The sequence below is a fragment of the Sorex fumeus genome, unplaced genomic scaffold, assembly GCF_029834395.1.
Source record: "Sorex fumeus unplaced genomic scaffold, SorFum_2.1 ptg000054l, whole genome shotgun sequence".
Taxonomy (NCBI): Eukaryota; Metazoa; Chordata; class Mammalia; order Eulipotyphla; family Soricidae; genus Sorex; species Sorex fumeus.
The window spans coordinates 14,047,580-14,070,205 of NW_026606111.1; the positions used below are offsets into that span (position 1 = coordinate 14,047,580).

The 22,626-nt window shown below is 36.4% G+C and overlaps 1 protein-coding gene across 2 annotated transcripts in view; it reads left to right on the top strand.

Annotated features, from left to right (window-relative positions):
- Window positions 1-22,626, top strand: part of FUT9 (fucosyltransferase 9) — a 211,484-nt gene that overhangs the window by 118,335 nt on the left and 70,523 nt on the right. The gene's annotated exons all lie outside the window — the stretch shown is intronic.

A 22,626-nucleotide genomic window follows, 5' to 3' on the forward strand; every position in this document is an offset into this window, starting at 1 on the left:
TGTGTGTGTGTGTGTATACCTCATGTGCTCAGGTCTTGCTCTTGGCTCTGTGCTCAGGAAACCAAATGGGGTAAAAGGATCAAATCTAGGTCAGCTCTGTGCAAGTCAAGCAACCTACCCACTGTACTGTTGTTTCAGTTCATCTACAGTCATTTAAAAATTTGTTTTTATTTTCTGAATATTTTCTGACCATAAGTATAAGCACAGTGGTTATTTCTGTTTGTATAATTGATTATATAATAATACCAACCTCCCTGTGCTGATCGGATAATTACATGAGACAACGCAGAGCCCAGTACCTAGATTATATATAATCGCTAATATGTTTGGGCTGCTAGTGCCATTTTTTTTTAATTCATGAGTTTGTATTTTCATTTTAAACATCAGCACAAACTGCTATACTTTTCTTTTTCCAATTTAAGTTTTATGTTTCTTCAACTGCATATCACTCACCTAGATCAGGGAAAGTTGGGAAAAGGACCACATCAATGAACTGTTTCAAAAATTTCACCTGTCGGCTATATATTGTGAAAAAAGACTTATAAATGTGACTTGAAGTCCTCATTTCAAATGCAGTGATTCCTTTTTTTGTCTTCCAAATCTATATTTGTGATTGCTAACAATATAAAATTAGAGAAAGTACCAATGTAATATCACATTTAACACCCCCCCCACACACACACAAACTCACTCATACTTCTATTTCAGATTATTGTTGATCTCAATAATAATTGTTTCTAAATAAGAAAGACTCATTTGCTGCAGGTTTCCATCTTTAAGAAGAAACTATGGAGATATTTTATTACTCATTCTCTACTTTTCAGCCTTCAGAAGAGGTATGTGACTTCTTAATAACCACAGGTTGCTTCAGGGAACCCAATTTCTAAATCTTCATTCCTGGTTTCTTTGGGAGTCACTCCACAAACACCCCAAGGAAACTGTCATTGAGCAAAGGCTTCCTATTTCTTTACAGCTATTATAGAATCCAAATGAAGTCATCTTTCTTTTTCAAGGTAAAATGCAGGAAACTTTTCCTGTTTCCCACAAAAATACGTGATTATTCTAATATAAGGAGAAGAAATAAATGGAGGAATATGATCTAAAGACCATGATCTAATTACTAAAAATGTATAAGTCCAGTCTAGTACTTAATATTTTACTATCACCACACTAGCACTGCACTGTAGCACTGTCCTCCCGTTGTTCATCAATTTGCTCAAGCGGGCCCAGTAACGTCTCCATCGTGAGACTTGTTGTTACTGTGTTTGGCATATCAAATACATCACAGGTAGCTTACCAGGCAAGTAGGTCACGGGTAGCTTGCCAGGCAGCTACCGAGAGTATCTTGCCTGCACAGCAAAGCCTGGCAAGATACCTGTGACATGTTTGCCTGGCAAAGCCTTGGCAAGCTACCCATAACTATCACCACAATCCAATAAAAATTGTTCCATAGTTAGTTTTCTATTATTATCTGAAAAAGTTCAGAAAGATTAGATATTTACCCAATTCCTAAAATAAGTAGAGGCAAGTGATACCATTTATCAATTAACTATATTTCCCTCCCAATTAATGATATTTTCTTCCTGACATCTATAGTATCACTAAACTTTCCAATATACATTATGTTTTTGTATCCTACACTTGTATAGCTTGATATTATAACAAATAAGAATGCTTTTTTCTTTTTATATTACTATGTGTTACTTATCAGCTAAATAATTTATTTGGGAGAGAAATATATTTTCATTAAATAATCTTAATCTCCAATTTCCAGTGAATACCAGAGAGTGCTCACTTGAAGTACGTGGTAGCGGGGACCGAACCCGGGAACAGCCACTTGTAAGGCAAGCGCCTCCCCACCATTCTATCACTCCGGCCTGGAGCGATAGCACAGCGGGTAGGGCGTTCGCCTTACAAGCGGCCAACATGGCCAACCCGAGTTCGATTCCTCCGCCCCTCTCGGAGAGCCCGGCAAGCTACCGAGAGTATTCCATATGCCAGACACAGTAACAACAAAGTCTCCAATGGAGACGTTACTGGGCCTGCTCGAGCAAATCGACGATCAACGGGAGGGCCTTTACCTTTTAATCTAAATTTATATCAGACAACTGAATAAAAAACAGAGGGTTAAGAGCTGGCATATCTGCCTTCCTTTCCTAACAAGCTGCTCCTGAAAATGAGCAAATAATCACTTTCTCTCTCCCCAGTAGTGTGGTTTCTCTAGGTTCACAATGTGTTACAGTTTTATTATTGTGTGTGGGTGTATTTTTCATGCCAGAAGCAATACTCAGATAACAGAGGGAGATTAATTATACTATATAAAATATATTATGTGAGATAATAGTCTAGCAAAAGAAGGATGATGGCTAGGGAGCTTCTACGCATGTTTGCTTGTTATTTTTTGAAAGTAATTTTTTTTTTTACTTACTCTGTTGCTACCGAGAGTATCTCGCCTGCACGGCAGAGCCTGGCAAGCTACCTGTGATGTATTCAATATGCCAAACACAGTAACAACAAGTCTCATGATGGAGACGTTACTGGGGTCACTCAAGCAAATCGATGAACAGAATAACGGGATAACTCTGCTTTGTTAAATTTTACTTTTAGTGACTTGGATGCCAAATGAGGAAATGATAATATACTTTGAAAGATTTTAGTATAATTTTTCCTAAACTGCAAACCAATTTCCTGTAAAATCTCCTAAAACATAGGTTGGAGAGATAATACAGCAGGTGAGGTGTTTGTCTTGCACACAGCTGACCCAGGCTAGATCCCAGACACTGCCAGGAGTTATTCTTGAGCACAGAGCCAGGAATAATCCTTGGCAATAATTGGGAATAACCCCCAAACAAAAAAATAATAATGGCAAGTAAAACTAAAAATGCTATGAAGCATAATCAACTTGAGAAAATACCTATACGTAGACATATACAAAAGTACAAGACAGCTAGGACCAGATAGCATAGGGGTTCCTGTGCTTATTTTATACACACGTGCACCATATGTGTATCTGTGTGTGTGTGTGTGTGTTTAGTAATGTTGTATTTCTTATAATGGAGTGTATTAAAATATTTAAATTCCATTTCTTTCAAAATTTAGAATTAAGTGTAGAATGCAACAAAATTTTCTTAAATCCAGAGAACATCTTCTGCGTCTTCATTTTGATGGACAGTGTTTAAATCACTATTAGAGCAACTAGAAGAAGATTTAAGTATAAAGCAAAACTCAGAAAAAGAAATAATAATACAATCATGACAAACTGAAGTTATCAATGGGTTCATTTTTAATAAAACAAACATTTTAAAAGTGAGTGACTATCTCATGGAAGAAGATCCAGAGTATTGACTCAGTGGTTTAGAGAACCTCCTTTCAAGTATATGGTTGTAGGCTCAATCCTGTATATTGTTATGTGCACCGAGTGATTTGAACCTGGAAATTCTACTATTTGAGCCTGGAAACTCTGATATGATTCCTAATGCCGGTAACAATATGCATCTGCGCTGCACCAATAGTGTGTGAACTCTACGGCAAAGATGTGTGACAGCATCGAGAACTACAACTAAGAAATGTGTGGACATCGTGACCAGGAAGTGCTAATCCTGATGAGCACCATATCTAGACCAGGCATATGTATGTCTCCTGGTCATTAAAACATGTCAAAAACAATGACAAAAATAAAATAAAATAAAAGGGGAGTAATGTAACTAAAAATTAAAAAGTGCATTATGAGAACAAATTGCTGAGATTTGGAATTCAAATCTATATTTGAATTAAATCTTGATTTTAAAATCTTAGTTCATTAAAGTAAGCTTAATTTGCTCTTTATGAAAAATGAGCATAAATTGAGCCACTGTCTTCTTGTGGAGTTAAAGAGAGTTAACAGAACTAATTTGCCTAATTCATATCTTGAATATATTCAACAACTGTTGGGCTGGAGCGATAGCTCAGCGGTAGGGCGTTTGCCTTACAAGCGGCCAACATGGGCGACCCGAGTTCGATTCCTCCACCCCTCTCGGAGAGCCCGGCAAGCTACCGAGAGTATCTCACCCCCACAGCAGAGCCTGGCAAGCTACCTGTGACGTATTCGATATGCCAAACACAGTAACAACAAGTCTCATGATGGAGACGTTACTGGGCCCGCTCAAGCAAATTGATGAACAACAGGAGGACCGTGCTTATTCAACAACTGTTAGTTATCAACTGTCTAACTCCATAGGAGGAATTAATAAGTCTTGATTTATAGATTCACTTAAATGTATTTGTTTGGATTTAGTTGGCTTCACATGCACATATGGTTTATATCATGTTAGGATTATTTTTAAAATCAGCAGGTCCTCTGTGATGCAATGAGGGACAGCAATAATTTTAATTTGTTTATTTTTTTTTCAAAATGATTTCAAGCATCAGAGAGATATTTTAAAGTACTGGGCATTTGCCTTCCATGCACTAGGTCCTCCTGGTTCAGCCCTTGGCATCACAAATGTTCTCACCAACTCCACTGGGTTTATCCCTGGTGGCCTTCACCAAAACTGACTCCAGGAAGCATTGCACCTGAATTCTGAATGATCAGGCCACGAATCCTGAGTCCCTTTTGGGAGGACCCCAAAAATGATTTCAGTCAGAAAATATGTTTTATTTATGATTCTTAAATAAAAAAGTTCACAAGATATAAATTTGACAATTAAAAAATATTTTAGGCATGACTTTTAAAATGAGTTGACAAAATTAAAGAGCAAATACATATATATGTATACACATATGAAAAGTTCATATTAAAATAAAATATTTTATTTATAAAATTAGTATATACTTGCTATTAAAATTTAGTCATGGTCAGAGACATAATACAGGATGTAAAGCTCTTGTTGCATGCAGCTAACCTCAGTTTAATCCTTAATAGCTCATTATTTCTTTTGACACTGCATATGGTCCCCCAAACATTGCCAGGAGTAAACCCTGAGCATAGAAACAGGAGTAATCTCTAAGCACACTGATTTATGACCCAAACAAAGAAAAGAGAGTGGACTGAGGGGAAGAAGGGAGGGAGGGAGGGAGGGAGGGAGGGAAAAAAAGAAGGGAGGGATCATTTATTTAACACTCAAAGAGTATACAAATATAGTCAGTTTCATATGTCTATTTCTGTGCTATCTCTGAAGATATACTTATCTTAATTTTAGGTTGGTTATAGGAAATGTTCTTTTGTTTGTTTGTTCGTTTGTTGTTTGTGAACTGTGTCCAAGTATAGTAAACATTTAATTCACTTGTCTCTCTGTCACAGTGCATTGTCTATTATGGAACCTTATCTAATAGCTGCTTGGCACATTAAAATGTATTTGTTCTGCAGTAATAAGTATGGCGCAGTAACATTTTTTTTCTAGTTTTAAAATTCAAGCATTATTAAATTTTATTATTATTATAGTCTAAGCAGTATTGTTATTCAAATATTAATATTTATTGTTTTGTTATAAGGTACTATAATTCACCACCACCAAAGTCCCCCAAATTCACCTCCATTGTTCTTATGTTATTGAAGACGTGTGAAATGGTACCCCTAAAACAAATAAATCATAATCTTTAAAGTAAACTATATAAATAAAATTAGAAGATTAACTTTGTGGCATTTTCAAAAATTCAATTACTATGGCAGGAGCGATAGCACAGCAGGTAGGGCGTTCGCCTTATACGCGGCCAACATGGCCGACCTGAGTTCGACTCCTCCGCCCCTCTCGGAGAGCCCGGCAAGCTACCGAGAGTATTCGATATGCCAGACACAGTAACAACAAAGTCTCCAATGGAGACGTTACTGGGCCCGCTCGAGCAAATCGACGATCAACGGGAGGGCCTTTACCTTTACCTTATGGAGTTGTTTTTTTTTTTTTTTTTTTTTTTTATTGAATCACCGTGGGAAAGGTTACAAAGCTTTCAGGTTTAGGTCTCAGTCATGCAAATATCAAACACATTTCCCTTTACCAAAACTTATTTTTTTACCATGAAGAACCCCAATAAAACCCCACCCCCAACCCCTCCCAGGCCCTGTGGGGCAGATGAATTCTAGTTAACACTCTATCTGCTTTGATTAGATTCATTGTTTCAATAAAAGATTCACCACTATTGTTTAGAGTTTACCCCCCCTCAAATCAGACATGCTGAAAAAGCATTGTGAAGTGATTTGCTTTCTACAGCTGGGTTCAAGAATTATATGTTGGTTTTGGATTTCTGCTATTTTACTTATTGACCCTGGAAGTATTTCTACTGAAAGTCAGATAGTTAAGAAATTGGTTTCTGTGCTCTGGAGTCGTGGCCGTGCTGGAGAGCCGCTAGTGGGGGGCAACTGGTGGCCTTGGTAGGGCGTGAAGGGCGGACCGAAACACCCCCCTTCCCATGAGGTTTTAGTCGCCCCCAGTCCCCCGGCTCATACCTGCTGTCCACAAGGCTCCCATGCGGCCGCCATCTTTCTTTCCAGAGAGGAGAAGGCGACTGGGGCAACAACCTTTCCCCTCCGGGCAGACATGATGGCCTGGATTAACGCATAGTCCTTTCACTTTTCTGCTCCAAGCTGTTGGGTTCTGCATTAAGTCCTTGTGCTTCTGGGGCTGTGGCCGTGCTGGAGAGCCGCTCGTGGGGGGCAACTGGTGACCTCGGTAGGGCGTGAATGACGAACCGAAACGCCCCCCTTCCCATGAGGTTTTAGTCGCCCCCAGTCCCCCGGCTCATACCTGCTGTCCACAAGGCTCCCATGCGGCCGCCATCTTTCTTTCCAGAGAGGAGAAGGCGACTGGGGCAATACCCTTTCCCCTCCGGACAGACCTGATGGCCTGGATTAACGCATGGTCCATTCACTTTTCTGCTCCAAGCTGTCGGGTTCTGCATTAAGTCCTTGTGCTTCTGGGGCTGTGGCCATGCTGGAGAGCCACTCGCGGGGGCAACTGGTGACCTCGGTAGGACGTGAAGGACGGACCGGAACGCCCCCCTTCCCATGAGGTTTTAGTCGCCCCCAGTCCCCCGGCTCATACCTGCTGTCCACAAGGCTCCCATGCAGCTGCCATCCTTCTTTCCAGAGAAGAGAGGGCGAATGGGGCAACACCCTTTCCCCTCCGGCAGACTTGATGGTCTGGATCAACGCATAGTCCGTTCACTTTTCTGCTCCAAGCTGCCGGGTTCTGCATTAAGTCCTTGTGCTTCTGGGGCCATGGCCGTGCTGGAGAACCGCTTGTGGGGGGCAACTGGTGACCTCGGTAGGGCGTGAAGGACGGACCAGAACGCCCCCCCCTTCCCATGAGGTTTTAGTTGCCCCCAATCCCCCGGCTCATACCTGCTGTCCACAAGGCTCCCATGTGGCCGCCATCCTTCTTTCCAGAGGGAGGAGGGCGGAAGGGACCAACACCCTTTCCCCTCCGGGCAGACATGATGGCCTGGATTAACGCATAGTCCATTCACTTTTCTGCTCCAAGCTGCTGGGTTCTGCATTAAGTCCTTGTGCTTCTGGGGCCGTGGCCGTGCTGGAGAGCCACTCATGGGGGGGCAACTGGTGACCTCTGTAGGGCGTGAAGGACGGACCGGAACGCCCCCCTTCCCATGAGGTTTTAGTTGCCCCCACTCCCCCGGCTCATGCCCGCTGTCCACAAGGCTCCCATGTGGCCGCCATCTTTCTTTCCAGAAAGGAGAGGGCGAATGGGGCAACACCCTTTCCCCTCCGGACAGTCATGATGGCCTGGATTAACGCATAACCCGTTCACTTTTCTGCTCCAAGCTGCTGGGTTCTGCATTAACTCCTTGTGTTTCTGGGTCTGTGGCCGTGCTCCAAACTTAACTATGATTTTCAGAGAGAAGCGTTGGGTGGTTTACTTCCCATGGATCACTTTGTATACAGAGAGATGTTGCGCGGCCGCATAAGCGGCCACGCGGTTTTGAGGAAAAGTCCTAGTCCCCGCATACTCGAGCTGTGGTTGTAGAGGCTTCTGGTCACCGGGGTTCCATCTGGGGGAGGCGGGATGCGGTACCTACCCCATCTGGGGCTTCCCGATGATCTCAGTTCTTTTTGGAACCTGTTATTTTTTTTCCTTCGGGATCTGTGGATCCTGCCCTCCATGTTGTCCTTCTCTTCGGCTGAATGCTCTACCTTATGGAGTTTTAAAAACACTGTAAAGAAAGGATTCGTGGCTTAGAAATGATATGTGGTTCAATCTGTAGAGCATGTAGAGCATTTGCCTTGCATGTGCGAGAAACTGAGTTCAATTCCCAGCACTGCATGTCACCATTCTTGTCACCAAGGGGTTGGGCCTAGTGGCTCCCAAGTGTTCAATACCATTTCTCTGTGTGAAACAATAAAAATAAAGTAGTATAAGGTTTTGGCAAAATTACTTTATCAAATAACTTCACTGAAAGTCAAATAATGTCAACAGTAGACAACATCAAACAAAACTCTCACTGAGCAGTCTCTCTGATAATTCCTCCTACAGTTGTGTTAGTGAGTGACTGGTTCAGATATCTAAGTAACATTTTTTTCACTGGAAATGTGATTTAGAAGAGAAGAGATATTTCTTTATTTGCTACTTATGACTGTCACCTCAGAGAGTACTGAAAAATATTGGGCCCTCAGAGAGTACTGTACTGAAGTTAGGAGTTACTTTGCTCCAAAGAAGGATGTTCATAAATAACTGTCAGAGAGTAAACTTCATGTCAATAATCAAACTTCTTTAGACCAAACAATTTGATTAATACCAATCATGACTCACCATCAAAAGAAATAATGAGCGTTAAGAATACCATTGGGATGCAGACACTAAAATATACTGTGTAAAGATATAAAAGGAAATTTGAAACTCTTTTTCTCTTCTAAATCATATATAACTTCTTGAATTTCGTATGGGATTATGCTACTATATACATACTTTAAATTGAAAACATCATAATTCAAAATAAATTTTATACACTTAATTGGCCAAATATCATAAACTAGCCTCATCTATTCAGATATTCTCAGTTTCCAACAACCATGCGGAATCACCTAACACAAAACTATTTTAGAATAAACAGCAAAGTAGCTCCTTTCATATACTTAGCACTGTATTGTACTGAGTCAAAAGAGACACAATTTTTTATCCAATCTTTGTACTGGCATACAGTACATTCATGTCCATGCCCATAGCATATTTCTGTGTCTGACTTCCCCTTCCCAACATCATGAGAAAATATCCTATAATGTATCCCTGGGCCAAAAAAAATGTCATAATGTGTGGGTATGGTTTTTCGGGTTTTGGTGGTGGAGTGTTATGAGACTGGGTGTTGCCATCTTCATGGTACAAAAAGCTTACTCTGGCTCTACTTTGGGACCACTTTTGGCAATGATCAGGGGATCGTTTACAGTTAATGGGGGGATTTAACCTGTATAAAAGCAAAGCAAAATTTGAGATGTTATTTCTTTTTCTTGGGCCTCTAAAACTGCTCAGAAGCCTGGAATCCTTCGGAATAATTTAGGACCCTTTCTGGCACTTCCAACCAAGCAGGCACTCAATTCAATTTGAAGAACCAAAGATATAATGTTCCGTTCAGTGCAGGGAATTATTTGGAACACGATGGCAGGATAGCACCAGTGTTTGAGGGATTGTGTTATGCCAGAGAGTCAGTGCAGGGTCCTCTGCATGCAAAGCAAGTGTCTCAACAACTATACTATCTCTCTGGATCATTTCTACAGAATATATATCTCTTTTCTGTTATTATAAAGTAGAAAAATCCCTGGCATAAACATTTTAACCTAGCAATCGTATTACTCTTTGTTGAAAAGTATGAGGTGGAGAAAATAAGCATTTTTTTAAACCATTATGACCATTTCTTTTATGACAAGAACCTTCCTCAAAAATTCTTTCTCAATATCCAGCATTTTTTCAATAATGAACATAGCCAAATCTAATTAACCACGACTGGAAAAAAAATTATTTCCCTGAGATAAAATTAATAGGATCCCTTAACCATAAGAAAATCAGTTAAGCCTATATAAATTATTTATAAACAAAAGTTGACTTTTATCAGTATTTTGCATTTTCTTTGTATCCTAATTACCAGAAGAATATATTGATAGAATATTCATTTATTTATTTGATATACTTGAAAATCACATCGTTGTGCAGCACTGTATTGTTAAGAAAAATTTTAAGTGTCAACTATCAACAAAGATTAAACTAGAAAATTTTACCTTTGACTTACTAAGAGTTGAATGAAATGAATCATTTCAGATTTGAGCTTTGTGCATAATACTTCAACTTTATAGCTTATGAATCACTGCTAGTTGACTACAATGAGAAAAACCTTAATATTCAAAAGTACATTTGAATGTTTCAATGTCTGAAAGATAAAATCCAATGTTTACATTTGATTCTACTGAACAATCAAATACATTTAACTCATTTATATTTGAGTCAAATATAAACAGCATCATTATTAAATCTATTCAGTAATCATACTAGTTTTATCATATTTTGTCTTTATAGTTTAATCATGATAAAGATTTTAATATATCTAACATTGACAATCTTTCTCTTACTAGGTGCTTAGTAAGTGGTTTTCAGATGCTGGAAAATTGATGTCCTGCTTAGGAAGAGATCTACATATCCCTTCTATGTTATCTCAATGCTCTTTACATTAAGAAGAATGAAATTTTTATTCCAAATAACTGTGAAGAAGCACTTGAGTGTGCAATGTTGTGCATGTAGGAATAAGGATGTTGTGGCATTTAAAAGTAATAGCAGAAAATAGAATTATTACAAAATTAAAAAATAAAACATTCTCACATACTACAAAAAAATCATTTCAAGGAATTTGCGGGTGAAGAGCCTTACATCCAGTGATTGCTAGGCTTACTCAGGCTCTGTGCTCAGGGATCACTTCTGATGGCTTTCAGGGAAATTTGTGCCATAGATCAAACTCTAGTATGCCACATGCAAAGCAAGTGCCTTATCTTTGTACTATTTCTCTGGTTCCAATTTAGTGACTTTTAATACAATTTATAAACATGAAATTTTAATATGATTAATGAATGACTTGATAGATATAGCACTTTGACTTTATACTAAAAATAGACTCTAATATGGGACATCTGGAAACTTAAGAGAGTTTATCAGTCTTTGATATTTACCTATTTTTCCATATGTATTAAACTGAAATTTATAGTTTGCCATCTTAGATTTTAAACAAATATTTCTCACACACTTATTTAGCCAATAAATCTTGTGAGCCACTGTATATATTGAAACCATAAGATATGTCTTCTTCCTCAGACTGTAGTTTTATTTTCCTCTTTCTCATTTCCACAATTAGCTTTGTCACAATGTGTTTTCATTTAGGAGATAGTACTGCTATCTTAAAAATATTTAATGGAAGTTTGTTTTGTTGAGAAAAAGACCATTAACCTGTTGTCCTCCTTAATAAAAATATCAACCCAAGTCCTTTTTCAGCACAATATCTAATTAATAAGAAAATACCTACTTTTAAATATAAAAATACTAATATATACATATATAATATAATACATATTTATATTATTTTAAGTACAGAATATGTGTACACACACACACACACATATATATATATCAATATATATCAAAGTTATATAAAGGAATGACAAAATTCCAGATCTGGAGCAAGGAATAACATAATATGAGCCTGGTTCCATTTAAGTATTTAAAGATCATGTAAGATTCTCATAAATTACTGTTTATGAGAAATTAAAAGAAAATAGGAGATTGGGGACATTTCAAAGAAATAAAGTACTGAGCTGAAAAAGGTCCTAATAGTCAAATCCAGTATATAATGCAATGATTTAACAAATTATTTATCTATTTATATATTACTATGTTATTTATAAATGAAATAAATAACATAGCAATATAATTTAGCCCAATACATTAAATTAGTATATATTAATTTATAATTATGGATAAATGATTGAATAATTAGGGAAAAATCTTCAGAGCAGAATTGCAAAATTTGTTTGTGTGATTTTTTTGGCCACACCCTGTAGTCTTAGATCTTATTCCTGGCTCTGCACTCAGGAACTTTCTTGGCATTGCACAGAGGATCATTTGGGGATCAAGTCTAGGTCAGCACCATGCAAGGCAAGGACCCTAACCGGCTGTACTATGGCTCTGGCTCCAGACTTTTAATGTAGACTTTTTTATGAAATTCTCTGTCTAAAGGAGAGGAAGCATAACTCCCAACTCTTTAAGAGTCAATTACAAAAATATGACTTCATCACAAATAGTGGAGTATGAAAATGGGGAGCAGAAGAAACTTAAAACCTAATAAAATTTTAGTCAGGTTATAAATAGTAAAGTCAACCCTGTCTATTTGATAGCATCATACAGGTAAAATATCAAATTGATACTTATTTTGTTCAAATTATAAAATACATGATATGATTCAATGAGAATTGAGCTTTACCTTTTGATCTTCCTCCATATACTCCATCTCCTTAGTCTAGTCAGAAGAATATCAAATAATTTAAACTGGATAATAGCCTACAAAATATCTAACATTCCCTAATTTCAGAATATTAAAAATATTGAAAATTTGAGGAAACTATACCAGCAAGGGAACACAAGGGAACATGATGATTAAATGAATGTTGGCATCCTAGAGATACTGGAACAGATAAAGCACAGCAAGTAAGAATTAAGGAAATTTGAATAAGATATGTATCAGTTTTGGTTCAAATGTTTTTCTGAGCCAATTGTTATTGGTTTAAAATAACCAAATATGATGTTATCAGTAGAAAAAATATGAGCCCCTGATTTTTTCTATAAGTGCCTGTAATATTTATATAAGCAAAAAACAACCCTAAAATTAATTTTTTGCTATAATGAATCTCTTGAAGTTATGATCTAAGACTCTGCATAAATTCTAGGAATGACTTTAAGAAAATGTGGCTCATTGAACATTAGAAGTTTTCCACTGATTGTTCTTTTCAATTTATTTATTCGATGGGTATTTTGCATATTTATTTAGACATACACCTTATCCACCTTGAATTATCTCCGCTTTCTCTTGATTTAAAAATGGGGTAACAGCAAGTTCCCAGTACAGTAGTAGGTATTACTTTGAGGTGATCCACTTAATATCTTTATATGAAAATGACAAGATCTTCTTAACAAAGATGGAGTTACATTTTATTTTTATTACATATGTTTACTTTTATATACTTGTACTTCATCTTTGTTGCATTACAAAAAAAATAGATTTGAATTCTGACAATAAAAAATGATAGTTCCAGAGAAAAATATGTGAAGGAATATTCTTGTGTAGCAATGCCCAAACAAAATAAGTTCTTAAGGAAAAAAAAAGCACTTTAAATTTATAAGAAATTGAAATTTGAAAAGGCTATACCAGTGCAAAAAAGAGAGAGCAAAAAACTGTTGATACAGATGGTGAGTAACAAGGTTGAAGACACAATTAACAGCCTGCAATTATATCAGTTTATAGTCTCAGCAATACAGAAGCTGTGGCAGAACAATCAGGACTGTGACTGCTTCATTAATAAGGCAGCATTTCATTTACTTTCTGTCTGTTTCTTCTGTCACTTGTCACTAGCATATAGACTTTTCTTCAGTTTCTAAAAATGAATTCTACTGATCAAGAAATACAATCTTTTCATTACTTGTGCTATGTCTTCTAGTATACAAATTTCTCTTTCACGAGTTTGAGTAGACATAGTTTAGATCAGATATAGTTTAAAACTTTCAGAGACAAAGTATAGCACGAATTAGGCACAATTAAAACAAAGGTTATCCTGTGAGTACTGGTGAAGAGAAAGGTGTTTGATCATTGTATGACAGAGACTTAAACCTGAAAGCTTAGTAACTTTTTCCACAGTGATTCAATAAATAAATATAAGATGAAAAATAAATAAATAAAACTATGAAAAAAAATCTACCCGCTATTGATTGCTGAGAATGCAAATCTCAACTGAATCTCTAGGAGCTAGAGATTAACCATTACATGTACTAAACTAAAGGACTTTTGCTTTTTACACAATTTTCACCATATGCATGTTTTTATTTATTGGTAACAACATATCTAAGATATACAATATACATTCATATATAAAATATTGAGAAAAATAAAGTCACATTTGAATGACAAAAAGATCTATTTTATATTCACTTTAGAATTAATGAATGATTAAAATAGAAATTTTACATATTTTGTAAAAAAAAATCTAAAATATAGGATCATTGTTATGTCTCTGATTAGAGGTAAAGAATTTTTTTTTTAATTTCATTTGTGTTTTGTTTTGTTTTAGGGTATATCTGCCTATGTTCAGGGCTTACTCCTGGCTCTGCACTCGGGAATCACTCCTGGTGGGCTCTGGGAACTATACCGTGTGCTAGGGATTGGTGGTCAGACACTTATCAGTCACAGGCAAGACAAGCCCCTGTTCTACTATCTCTCTGGCCCTAGGAATAAAGAAAAATTTTAAATGATCCCACAGGTACCATATTGTGACAGATTATCTCTAATACAAAATAAACAGTAACAACAAAGTCTCCAATGGAGACGTTACTGGGCCCGCTCGAGCAAATCGACGATCAACGGGAGGGCCTTTACCTTTACCTTTACCTTACAAAATAAAAGTTGTGCTATAATTGGAAAATTATTTTTATTGCTTTTAGTATGCTAGCAATATTCATTCTGATAACACCTGGAAAATATAAAAACTAATGTATAAGTTTCCCAAATATTGGAAAGCAAGACTAAGAAACTATTAAAAATAATTTTATTTATTATAAAAATATATATATTATGATAAAAGACATTTCCAAAGTATTTTCTGCTATAGTCTCCTATATTTCTTTCTAGTAGCACACTGAAGATTCTGGTAAGTCTCCTTGAAAAGATGTTTGCAAAAAAATATTTTGAGTATAGTAGGAATAATATAGCAAAAGCAAACAGCATCCAAATTATGAAGAATATTTTATGCCTTGCTGAAAATTTGGAAGTTTTCCAAATTTTCTTTTTTGCAGTGACCACTTTGGCAACATTATGAAGGATGGATTAAAAAACAACCCTATTCAGGGAAAAATTTTTGTAATCAGAGCAAAACAGACAAAAATTCTGAGCAAAATAAGTTGCAGTCATACCAATATTAAAAGTAGAAAAATGAAAATTACATTGGCTATTGGAATATTGGCTGAATATTAAGATTATAATTTAAGAGCACATTAAATTTAGGGCTTCAGTTCTTAATGGATCATTGGAGCCACTTAACTAAGATTAGGAATACAGAAGAAGCAATCAGAAACAGAATAAAATAGAGAATGGTTTTATGAAGCTTTTATCTAGGTACTTATAAAAAAACAGAAATGAGATTCCTTCTCACACCACAGAGACTGGTGCACATCTAAAAGAACAAAGAACAACTAGTGTTGGCATGGATGTGGTGAGAAAGAGAATCTCTTTCATTTCATTTCGGAATGCCATTTGGTCCAGCATTTTTGGAGAACTATATAGACATTCCTCAAAAAACTAGAAATTGAGCTCCCATTTGAACCAGCAGTAACACTTCTGGGAATATACCCTGGGACCCCCAAAACACACAGCAGAAACATCTGTACTTCTATGTTCGTTGCAGCACTATTCACAATAGCTAGAATCTGAAACAACCTGAGTGCCCACGTATTGATGAATGGATAAAAAATCGATGTTACATCTACACAATGGAATACTACTAGCTATTCAGGAAAAATGAAGTCATGAAATTTACCTATAAATGGATGGACATGGAGGGTATTATGCTGAGTGAAATGAGTCAGAAGGAGAGGAACAGACATAGATGACTGCATTCATTTGTGTTATATGAAAAAATGTGTAGTTGAAGACTAATATCCAAGCCCAGAGAACATAGGGGCTAGAAGAACTGATCAATAAAGTAATCAAACTGAGGGGCTGGAACAATAGCACAGCGGGTAGGGCATTTGCCTTGCATGCGACTGACCCAAGTTTGATTCCCAGCATCCCATATGGTACCCCAAGCACCGGCAAGAGTAATTGCTGAGTACAAAGCCAGGAGTAACCCCTGAGCATGGCCGGGTGTGACCCAAAAGGTAAAAAAAAAAAAACCCTAATCAAACTGATCAGTTTAAATCTACTGCAAATGTGTATGGGCCAGAGGGTAGGTAAGATAGATAGAGAAGGGATCAGTATAACAATAATAATTTGAAATGATCATGTTGGACAAGAACTGAATATTAAAAGTAGGTAAAGGGGTATAACAGTTCAGTATCTATGTTGCAAATCACAATGCCCAAAAGGTGAGAGACAGAGAGAGAGAGAAAAATGGTGCCTGCCAGAGGCAGGTGGGGGTGGAGGTTGGTAGGGAGGGGGTGATGGAAGGAAAACTTTGGACAATGGTGTGGAAAAATATATACTGGTGGAGAGATGGGTATGGAATACTACAACTGAAACCTAATCATGAACAGCGTTGTAAGGGTTTATCTCATAGTGGTTCAATAATAAATAAAAACTTTTTAAAAAAAATAGAAAGATTCCTTCTTTATAATTTGATATAGAAACATTGTTTTTGAGAAAAATACCTAGGCCACTAACAGGAGTAGCAAATGCATGGTAAAAGTGTGGAAGTTTATAAGGGAACTTAGAAGTAATATGAAAAGTAAAATAAGAAATTGCAAAACAAGCTAATATTAAATAACTGAAACTGTACTATAGAACATAACTGTATAGTCATAGAACTTGTAGACAATGTAAATCAAGAAAGAAAAAATATTCACACAGTAATATATCAGATAGGATATATATATATGAAAAAATTTTCATTGAAGGGCTGTAGCAATAGCACGGCAGTAGGCATTTGCCTTTCATGCAGCCAGCCCGGCCGAGCCGGGTTCGATTCCTTTGCCCTTCTTGGAGAGCCTGGCAAGCCACCAAGAGTATCTCGCCTGTGTGGCAAAGCCTGTCAAGCTATCTGTGACCTATTCAATATGTCAAACACAGTAACAAGTCTCAAAATGGAGACGTTACTGGGCCTGCATGAGCAAATCGATGAACGATGGGAAGACAGTGACATTCAGAATTTTTTCAATAAAATAGCAAGGCACAAAACAAAACATTAGAGGATAACTGAAGAAGACATAATTTTAAACAATAATTTACTTGGGAGAGTGATAAGATACTGAATAACATGCAGAAAATATATGTATATGTTCTATTTGAGGGAATTCATCTTTTATAATGACTACAGGGAAAATTGTAGTGGTAAACATACATGCAGTAAACTTGGAAAATTTAATTTATGTGTCTGTTGATAGGGGTTGGATCATATCCATCAATGTTCAAAGAACCATATGTGGTTCAGGGCATCAAACCAGGGTGAGTTGCATTCAGTGCAGGTGAATTTCCTCCTTACTATCTCCCTGACCCAACATAGTAACATAGTAAATTTAAGTGAAAATAATATTGAGTTTTTCCTCTAGCTACTGGTTCTCTTAGAAATAGAAGCCAGTATCATCCACCGAAATGAAAAATAAGTTTAAATCCTAAATGCTTTAGGAAAGTGTTAAAAATTAGGAAAGAGTAACTCTAAATAACGGATGTGTAGGTCTAGGGACATTTTTGTAAGGCTGTTGAGGACCCAACTGAGTTAGGCCTAATAAGTTTATACTGATACTATGTCTTTTAAATGTTCGTCTTCTTGCCAGGCTTTGCTGTGCAGGGGAGACACTCTCGGTAGCTTGCCGAGCTCTCCGAGAGGGGCGGAGGAATTGAACTTGGGTTGACACGGTGGCCGTGTGTGTGCAAGGCAAATGCCCTACCCGCTGTGCTATCGCTCCAGCCCAACAGAAGAGAATAACAAAGAAAATTCACAGCTCAAGAAAACATTAGAATTGAGGCTAGAAGAAAGGAAGTAGCATTATAGAAATTATAGAAGATTTGGTTATAAGATTAGAAATAGAAATCTCACTCATATGCAGAGTATAAAGGAACAAAGTAAAGGATTAAGCACAATCCTCAATGAAAAATGTCGTGAGATATAGTCAGTAAAACTGTGTTTTGAGTGGGTAGGGAGTCTGTGGAAGGAAGTTGGGATAATGCTGGAAGGATCCTGTCACTCTGCACTTAGCACAGAAGCATATTAAGTATAAATCAATAATGTTAGTGCTATGACTGAATGAAAAAATCTACTTATTTATTTAATCTAGACCTCTATGTCATGATGACTGGGCAAAAGAGAGATGATAGTTGAAGGATCATGGAGTTGGAAGTGATTGGTGATGACATGGTTAGGAAACCAATTGACCAAAATAATGGGCATAATTGATATCTATGTGAAACACTCTGGTTATCCATAGTTATCCAGATTTTGTTTAAAGAAAGCTGACTGATGCTAAAGATCATATGGGGTGTTGGAAATAAATAGGAATCAGGAAAATAGATGGCAAAAAAATAAATAAATAACCAAATAACTTACCTGGATATCCAGAGTATTAGAGATTTAGGAGAAATTTATGCACAGCTGGAGAGTGAAGGGTAATTCTGAAGAGAAAGAATGCTGAGAATGATGGGGTGAAAACCATGAAGACTCAAGAACTTTAAGACAAGAAAATAGCAGATTTCAGAAGGCAGAAAGGAGAACAGAGATTTGGATCAAAAGCAAGAAAGGCAGAGTGTCAGAACTATATTGAAGTGAAGGGAAGGAAGACCCTAGACTTTCACATGGCTTTGCATTTTATGTAATGTTTTATGGCTGGGATTGGAAGAATTATGTTAACCTGAATTTTTCAAAGAGAATGTAAATTGAGATCCCGGGAAACCTGAAGAAATCTATCATCAGTGATAGAACTGTTCTTGCTGGGATCAGACTCACATACTACGGATCCCCTATTATTTATCAAGGTTCTGCTTGTCATTTTTTACTGTTTGCTGGATGAGTTGGGTACTATTTTATTAAAATGTATAGTCATCCTCATCTTCATCCTGCCTGCTACATTCTGTCTCCCAATTCTAATGTTGTTAGCCATCCTCCACTTTAGTTTCTAGCCCTTCTGGAACTTCTAAACATTTCATGAATATCTGTGAAAGAATATGTTAATGGCAGTGTCAGGAGTAGGGTCAACAGTTTACACTAAGGGAAATAAACTTGCATCAGATGTGCTAAAATCTTTTCAAAACAGTAATTTCAAAAATGCAATAGGATATAGAAAAATTCCCTTCCTTTTAGCCATAAATAGAATGAAATGAAATGTGGCTGGGCTAGTTTAGCATCTAATCTAAAGTAGTAGTTGGAGAGGAAAAATTGGTGCACTTGCTGTAACTGAAAAAGAGAAGTGGGGATAGAAGTGAACAAATACCAAGTTGTTAGTGTATAGAAATTTATGATTTTGCGAGGGTGGTGATGAAGAAGTCTCCTGAGCAAAGCTCAAAGGGTCTGGGAAAGGGTCACTCCCAGTGAAACCCTGCCACTTGGGCTAGAAGTTTCAAAGTTAGGGCCAAGAGAAGTACTTACTTGAGCCTAAAGGTGTGGGGAGAAAAGCAGTGCCATGGCGACTCTGGCATGGCAATGCTCAGGGGTCTGTGAGAATGCACCATTTATGGCTCAGAAGGCTGTGTGGTGCCAAGGTTCATACAAGATTCTTAGACCTGAAAGGTATGATTCCTCGACCCTTGATAATTCTTAATATATAATTAAATTTTTATTTTTGTATCATTTGCATCATGTGAATTTTATTTACAAAAATTGTTGTTGATAAAAACCAAAATTTTTTTAGCATTTATGAAAGAAGAAAATTAAATTGTAGTGAAATTGAGTATCTTTAAAAGTAGTGGATGTGATTGCTAGAAATGAAGCCATTACCATACGAAATCCAAAGAAACTGTTCAGACTACTTTGTTGCTTTCTGACCTAATTTTATAAACTTCTGTGGTTTCATGACCTTAGACTTAGTTATGGAATATCTGTATTCAACCTCACTAAAATTTTCTAGTCCCAAAAGAAGATACTTGTGCCTACTTCCATCTGTATACATTCTTTTTTATATTAAATAATACTGAATGTATGCAGAAATCATCCTTATAGAAGTACTCAAATAAGTTTCTCCACTTTGTGAATCAGATACCAAATTCTATTTATCTTAGAAGTTTGTTATAAAATGCAATGAAACCAATAACAAGGTCTCTTGCTCTGTGATGAAGAACATAGAAGTCTTTCCAAATGTCACCTATGCTATTCTTTGACCTGTAATAGCAAATAATTTTAGAGAAGTTGGAGACTCCTACTCAAATGCTAATTCAATGATATGCACTGAATGACTCATAGCCAGTCACAATACTAGCCACTAGCAAAATAAGAGTACAGACACACATTTCCTTGCCTGTATCTGGTTTCATGCACAAAGGGGAAATATATATATATATATTTATATGCAAACTATGTTTACTAAATTTATTTCAATCATCAAAAATAAAATAGTGGAGTAGGGAGAGTGTAAATATTGAAATGGGAAGATCATCAGGTTTAGGAAATGATTCTTAGTATGTGGCATTTCAGAGAAAAAGAGTAAGGTGAATAAAAGAAACAAAACAAAAGCAACTTAGAAATTCTGGTTAGAAAGCCAGTATAATTTTTATATTTAGTATGGATAAAAGAACCCTAATAAAGATAAATGCCAAGACAGTTTATCAAGATTCCTTCCTTCCTTGAAAGATGCATGTTAAAAGTAGACTATAAACCGAACATGATGGCCACTCAATACCTCTATTGCAAACTACAACACCCAAAAAAGAGAGAGAACAAAAGGGAATGCCCTGCTACAGAGGCAATGTGGGGTGGGGGTAAGGATGGGATGAGGATGGTGGAAAGGACATTGGGAACATTGGTGGAGGAGAATGGGAACTGGTGGAGGGTTGGGTAAATGATTATTGTATGACTGAAATACGAAAGTTCCTAAGTTTGTAACTGTACCTCACGGTGATTGACTAATAAAATTTTTTTAAAAAGATTCCTTCCTTCCTTCCTTCCTTCCTTCCTTCCTTCCTTCCTTCCTTCCTTCCTTCCTTCCTTCCTTCTCTTCTTGTTTTATCTTTGAGAACAAAAAAGTAAAAGACTTTCATAAACCCTTTCCCTATGGGTCCATTTCCAACTATATCTTTGAACCAGCAGACCATATCCTTAGTATAAGTTACCACTAAGCATAGGTCCATTAATAACTGATGTCCACCTGTAATGTTTTAAATGAGATTATTTTACAATTATAAAGATATTTTACAGTATAAACCTAGCAAACGAATGGAAATTTTGGAGAGGATAGTAAAGTCACATGTCTACAAAGTAGATATTGGAACCATACTGCCTTGTTAGAAAGTAGAAAGAAGTCATATGACAAAGCAAACTAGAAAGACATTGTTGAAATAATTTAAGTTGGTCTTTCCTCCCCACCCCTCTCCCTCTTATCTTGTTTTCCTTTTTCCACTTAAAAATGACTGAGTCTGGTGTTTACCTGCCACAGGTAAACATTTCCAATATTAAGAGTGCAGAGGTGATGTTTTCCTGATAAACAGTGAACTATACCCCTTAATCAGTGTGTTCTACCAATTAATCAGTGTGAGTCTCTTCCTTATCCCTCTCTTCCTCAATACATTCACATTGATATATTTTCACAACTTGAAAACACCAGCCATACTATGTTCATGCACAGGTACATATAAAGAAGTGGGAAGCACTTTATTACATCATTTATGGCTATGAATATGAGAGAATTTTGTTTCTAAACCCTCTTTCTTTTTTTGTGATTTTTTTCCAATTACTTGAACAAATAATGATATTTGTTTGCAGTTTCCACTGTTGCCTATAAAGAACACTAGTTATTCATTTAGGGAAATTGCTTGATCAATGCAAAGCGGGGCTATTATATCTTTTTTTGCTGAGAGGAGAAAAGAGTGATATACCAGATTGAAACAACTGGAAAAACAGATTGCTGAATTAGAAGTGAAGGTATAATTAGATGCACCCTTCAATAATTGGTTAGAATTGGAAGCATTTAGTCTCCACATAATCAAATATTGCCTGGAAATGTTACAGCATCCTTATTTTATGCTAAATAGATTTTTATGGAATGGCAATACAAGAAGAAATCTGGTTGCTAATTTGATTTAAAGAACGATGGATCACTGTTATTTTACCTATTAAAAATTCAAATAGAAGGAAGCTAGTTAGATAAGGAAAGGAGAAATTAATTTTATACTTGAAATACATTATAAAATATTACATTTTTAAAAGTGAAATTATTTATAACAAATAAAGATACATTTTCATAATTATCTTTAGAAAATAATAGGTTATTTCTAAACTTTATCTCAGGAAATAATCTAATTTTTTATTAGATTAATTTTGTCATTCTTTGATTAGTATTTGTGAGAGAAGGTGGTTTAAACTTTATAATCCATTTATGTAGAAACTACAAGAGAGAATGAAAGAATTCTAGTTTATGAAGGCTATCAAAAAGACAAATTTATAGTGTGCCATTACTAAAGGACTACATTCATACTTGGTTTATACTATTTATAATTTGCTTTTTCATAGCTAATCCTGAATACATCTTTTTGTTTTAGCACATATTTATCAAC